We start from the raw sequence: 6254 nt of genomic DNA on the forward strand, positions 1-6254 counted from the left end.
GCTCCCAGGGACACACGCGCATTGCAAACGTACTCCCTTCTGCCCACATAAGTGCTCTGGAAACAGAGAGACAGTGAAGAGCCTCCTTCCATAGATGAGTAGGAAGCCAGCATCTGGAGCGAGGCACCGCCAGCCTCCTTCCTGGTGCTGGGGGCAGTGCAGATCCAGGCAGCCTCACGCAAACCCACCTGTGAAGGCTCCCAGACGAGTCTCCCATAAGCCCGCACGCGGACAGCAGCCTGTCAGGAGGACTGCTAACAAGCACACTGATTTGAACTCACAGATTCTTTCATCTTCACATTAGATGTTCGGACCTTGTTCTTCTTTCTGAAGCTGAGATGCTCCACTGATGACCCTTCCACTCCACCCCCTGGGCAACACACTTTTATTAATGCAACACAGTTCTTCCCTTGATGATGGTACAGATGTAGGTTATTTTTTCTTTTGATTTTTGACAACTTTCATGAGGCTCTGAGAAGTTAGCAGGAGAATTTATGAGCAAGACTGTCATCTCGAAATGGAATAGTACGTCATCTCTAAAGGTCTGTTCCAGTGAATTTGAGTTGGGGGGGGTTGGTGCATGGGCCCCAATGAAGTTCAGATTGTGGCCACGGACATGGAAGCAACAACAGCAGCAGATGGTTTTCAATTCATTAGAGAATATTATATATAATTCAAGGCTAATTAGAAAATCTTGACAGTAGGAAGAACAGCAAAGATTCACGCAGTCATTCACTCTGCACAGATTCATTGAACGTCTGCCAAGCAGGTGCCGAGACTCGGTCCAGATTGCTGAGTGGAAGGAACGCTGTCCTGTCACAGGGAGCCCAGCTGGCCGAGGGCACACGCAATGCAGTGCCCAATCCTCCCTGAAGGTGGACTGCCTCCTGCCCACAGCTCCGGATGCAGCCCCGGGGTCACAGGGAAAGAGACCTGAGCATCTCGTCACAGGCAGATGCTGCTTGGTCTTGTTTGTGGGATCACAGTCAGAGCGACTCCAGGAAACAAAAAAGCAAACTTCCAGACTCAGCAACATGGGTGACTGCTCACTTATTTTGCAGTAATTGTGGGCAAATCAGCCATTTCTTTTCATCTGCTACTTTCCATGAGAGCAGAGCCAACAGGTGGAGGGGAAGTGATGAAAGGAAAAAATGTGTGATGGGAAAGTTCTGCTCCTCAACCCAGCTCTCCTGACTCAGGACAAAACACGGGAACATTCTGCTCGTTAACCCATGCTCCCCTGCGACTCAGGACGAGGCACGGGAAAGTTCTGCTCGTTAACCTAAGCTCTCCTGCACTCAGGACGAGACACTGTGGGTCGAGTCAGCCTATCCACCCTGCACATAGGCCCTGCTCTGCGCCTCCCAGGGGCCCCGGCTCCCCAGGACTACACGCACCCCTGCCAGCTAAGCCATGACTTCTGTGGAGGCGGGACCACTCCAGCCACAAGAACACGGCCTCGTAAACCTGGAATGTTGGCCTTCCACTGTCCTGACACCAGATCAAACACGATGTCACATTTTATGGTTTTTAAAGACCTTGAACCAATAAGATACACAAAACAGCAGCAGGCAAGGGGAGGGCTTAATTTTCAAAACTTAACATGGTATTCAGCAGTACAGAAGTTGACTAATTGAATTTACTAAACAAAACCAAACTTACTGAAGAAATAGTAACTGAACACATAAGGTGCAACTTGTGCCCAGCAGGGAGCTGGGGCAAGACGCATGTGGCAAATGACAGACCCTCTCCCTGTGTCTCTGAAGCTTAAACTTCAGGACAGGGAACAAGAGCAAACAGTGAGCAGCGGGGCCATGAGAGAGAGGAGTTCGGACCACCCTGGGGAAGGGGCGGGGAGGGAGGGGTGCCAGGCACCACCCCTGCCGAGGTCCAGCCTCAGCAGAGTCCAGGGATATCCTCAGGATGGACAACATCGGCGAATAAAGAAAGATAGATAAAGAGATAAGGAAAGAGACATGGGGTGACCAAGCTTCTTCGGTGAGCAAGGCCCATTTACTTTATTTTTCTCGGGGCTTTTATACCCTGAGTTATACATACAGCAAGGTGAAAAGTGCAGAGTCAACTCAACATTCCATCAGTAATAACTTTTATCGATATCAGGTTCCTTCCTGCAAAAGTCTTATTTTTTGTACATCATCTTCTATTCCGGAGGCCTGTTGATATTCCATGACCTCCTTTTGATAAAGGTTGGTCAGCCAGAACACCAGAACAATGATTTTCCCTTAAAGTGTTTCTTCTTAAATTTTTAGCCTGCCTCACCCTTTAAGTACAGAGTTACATTCTTATGGAGCAAAGATTCAGCGGGTTACAGCAAAGAAAGAACTTATTAACTCAAAGTCTAATGTTGTTATGCTAAGGCTATTACTTGTTTCTTCTACATCCTGACTATATGCACTCCCAGGAACACAATGCGTAAGGGATGTGAGAACTTGGCAGCAAGCATTGTATAGGCTCAACAATGTTGCAAGAGTCTGGATAAAGCTGAAGTAAGCTAGAATGCTAACAAGGGGTTTGAAACACTCTTTTCATGCCCAGGAGACTTAGAAACTAAAGCCCTAAGTTAACTCTTTCCAGAGAAATGTGGTCAAGGCAGCCCCCTGTTAATGTCAGAGGAGTTGATGAAAGGCATAAAATAGTAAGACAGATTCTGGTTTGGGGGTAGATGCTCAAGCAAGTTCAGGGGGTCCCTTGAGTCCTGATCTCGCCTTTGCCTGTCAAGCCTCTTCCTCATGACCTTTGCCATGGGTGGGATTCTCCACGCTGGCTCCCGGCACACCCCCTTCAGGATGCAAAACCACGTGTACCGTATGATGTGCTGTGCACGACACGGCACACACGTACAGACAGACGTGCTGCCTACAACATGGCACATGCGTACAGACCTGCATATACACAGTGTATATATATGCACACATACACTCAGTACACACATGTGGACGCCAGGTACCTATGCAGACCTCATGCACACACACCTAACATGTATAGTGTACATGTGCACACACACACACACACGCACATAGGTGCATTCCTGTCCTGTCTCCCAGCGGTGGCATCTAAGATCCTACAAATGAAGTCACCTGCTCTGTTATCCACAACCAGTGGGAGTTCCAACCCAGATTCCAGCCCAGTTCTACTGTACTCCATGACCTGCAAGCTCTGACTCGGCCTCGAAGCTCATTAACACTCATGCTCCCTCTCTAGCTCCTAGCCACCCCCGCCCCTTCCACCCAGTGGCTCCGTGATGGTCTCTCCCTGCTCATGCTGGTCTTGGAAGCCTGGTCAGACTCTGTATCTCTTCCTGACTTTTACTTCCCGTCTGCACGTATCACAGCACAGGGCACACAGGAGAAGCTACTCTGAGGATGTTGAGGTATGCTACAACATGCGTCAGCCGCCCCTCCCCACCACTCACCCAAGCTCCCTGGATGGCAGTCAGCGAGGAGGGTTCAGAGACGCAGTCTGCACCGCCTCACTCCCTGAGTCTGAACCCACATCTCAGTGAGACCCCTGGTGACTCTCAAGCACGCAAGACTGAGGAGGACTGATCAGTCTGTGTCTTCAACAAAAACAGAAGCCTTTTTAGAGTCAACAGGATTTTTGACACTTGAAATACACACTCTTAGTGACAGGTTTACAGGGTGAGCATAAAATTTCCAATACAAACACCATGATTCCCTGCATAACCGAGGAGCACGTAAACTGCTGTCTCAGCCAGTTCCTTAGACTCACACAGGTGAGACCCAGAACGACAACTCTAGGGAATGCTGACAGTGAGAACAAGGATACTGTTCACCACCGGGATGTGAGTGCCATGGACACAGCCGGTGCCCGTGGTGGGGACAGGGCTGGAGTGAGGGGTTGACGCAACCCTGGCTCTCGGCTCTGTCTCCATCCCTCCTTCCCTAGAAACACGACTTTCCTTGTGGCAGGAGGAGCATCTCCCTGAGGTGGTAGAAAGACTGTCCATTCAAGACGCTTAGATGCATCTCCACAGGCCCGTTCAAAGCAGCTCAGGGGGGGTGAAGCGCACAGAGGTGAGAAGCTGCAAACACCGTCAGGGATGCCTCGTGGCCTCCTCCATGTTGACAGCAGCATTGCTTACCACGCTCCAGTAATGCAACAGCCTAAATGTCCATCAATGGATGAATGGATCAAAAAGGCATGGTACATGTCACACACACACACACACACACACACACACACATGCACACACACGCACACACGTTTATACAATGGAACATTACTCAGCGATAAAAAAGGAAACCCAACCATTTGGAATAACATCAAGGGCATTATGTTAAGTGAAATAAGTCAAACAAATAAGAAAGACAAATACTGTATGATCTCACATATCTGTAATCTAAAACATGCATGCACATATGGACATATGCCCACAGAGAAGAGATGAGACCTGTTACCAGAGGTGGGGACAGCTGGAGGGGGGAGGCCAAACTCCTAGTTGTGAGATGAATAAGCCCAGGCTGCAACACACAACACGGTGCCTGGAGCTAACACGGCTGTGTGACGAGTGACGGTGAGAGAGTAAGTCCTAAGTATCTCAACAACAAGAAGAAAATGTTTTTTCCTTTGTTCTTCATTCTTCTCTTTTTACTGTATCCACGTGAGATGAGGCATGTTAGCGAACTTGCTAAAATCATTTCACAATGTGTGTGAATCCAACCACCATGCTGTACGCCTTAAACTTATCTGGGGATTTGTCCACCGTTTCCTGATAAACCTGGAAAATGGATAAAAGCACTGCAAACCTGAGTCTGGGGTCCCTGATGTCAGTGCGTCTCTGAACACCACCCCAGTTCTGAAGGTCAAGGTCGGGCACCTGCCTGAGGCCTCTCTCCCCAACGCCGGCTCCATGCCCCTGGGAGGTGGAGCCTGGGTGCACTTGGGGAGCCACAACTCCGGCGGCCTGGGAGGGTCAGGTGCGGGGAGAACTGGGCGAGTTGGCCTGAGAGCAATTCACCTTCCAGCAACCCCATCCCCCAGGAAGGAGGACCTAGACAGGGGGCTTTGTGATGAATATGAACCGGGGTGAGTGGAAACACGGTGCGTTTCTGGGAACTGCCCTCGAGGAAACAGAGTGGACACAGTTGTCTCAACAAGCGCTAGGAGAAATGAGGTGAGGCTGTGCTCAGTGACCGAAGGATGGGCACGGCTCTGGAGCGAGACCAGAAGGCGCACAAGAGTCCCCCTGGGGCCTGGGGTGCAAGAGGATGGCTCGGAGGGGCATAGGGAGGAGAGAGCTGCGGTGCCCAAGGGCAGAGAGCCGCAGTGCCCATGGTGCCCACAGGGAGAGAGCCGCGGTGCCCATGGGGAGAGAGCCACGGTGCCCAGGGCAGAGAGCCGTGGTGCCCACTGGGAGAGAGCTGTGGTGCCCATGGGAAGAGAGTCGTGGTGCCCACAGAGAGAGAGCCATGGTGCCCAAGGGCAGAGAGCTGTGGTGCCCACTGGGAGAGAGCCACAGGTGGGCCCAGGGGGGGGCAGGAGGAGGCTGGGCAGTGCCCATGGTGGGCCACAGGGAGAGAGCTGCCACAGTGGTGCCCAGGCCACAGGGAGAGAGCCACAGTGCCCACGGGGAGAGAGCTGTGGTGCCCATGGGCAGAGAGCCGCAGTGCCCAGGGCAGAGAGCTGCGGTGCCCATGTGCCCACAGGGAGAGAGCCACAGTGCTCACGGGCAGAGAGCTGTGGTGCCTACAGGCAGAGAGCCGTGGTGCCCACGGGTGGAAAGCCATGGTGCCTGGGGCAGAGAGCCACAGTGCCCACAGGGAGAGAGCCACAGTGCCCAGGGCAGAGAGCTGCAGTGCCCACGGTGCCCAAAGGGAGAGAGCCATGGTGCCCACAGGGAGAGAGTCATGGTGCCCATGGGGAGAGAGCCATGGTGCCCAGGGTGGAGAGCCGTGGTGCCCAGTGCAGAGAGCTGTGGTGCCCATGGGCAGTAGGGCTGCGGTGTCCATGGGCAGAGCTCCAGGGCCCCTCTGGCTGCCCTCCAGGGGCTCTGTGCTCAGCCTCGCCTGCTGGTCCCCCTGGGACAGACTGCAGCCCCCGCCCTGCTCCCACACGGTGAGGACATGAGGGTTAATGTGAATAAGACGGGAAGAGCCTCCAGGGCCTCATCTGTCTGCACAGATCAGGCTCCCCCGGGACAAGGCTGTGGTCTATGGGCCATCAGCCTGTCAATCCTGGAGGGTGGTCAGCGGGCCCTCCAACACCCTGTCCTC

Source organism: Capra hircus, chromosome 27, assembly GCF_001704415.2.
Source record: "Capra hircus breed San Clemente chromosome 27, ASM170441v1, whole genome shotgun sequence".
In the NCBI taxonomy this organism is placed as follows: Eukaryota; Metazoa; Chordata; class Mammalia; order Artiodactyla; family Bovidae; genus Capra; species Capra hircus.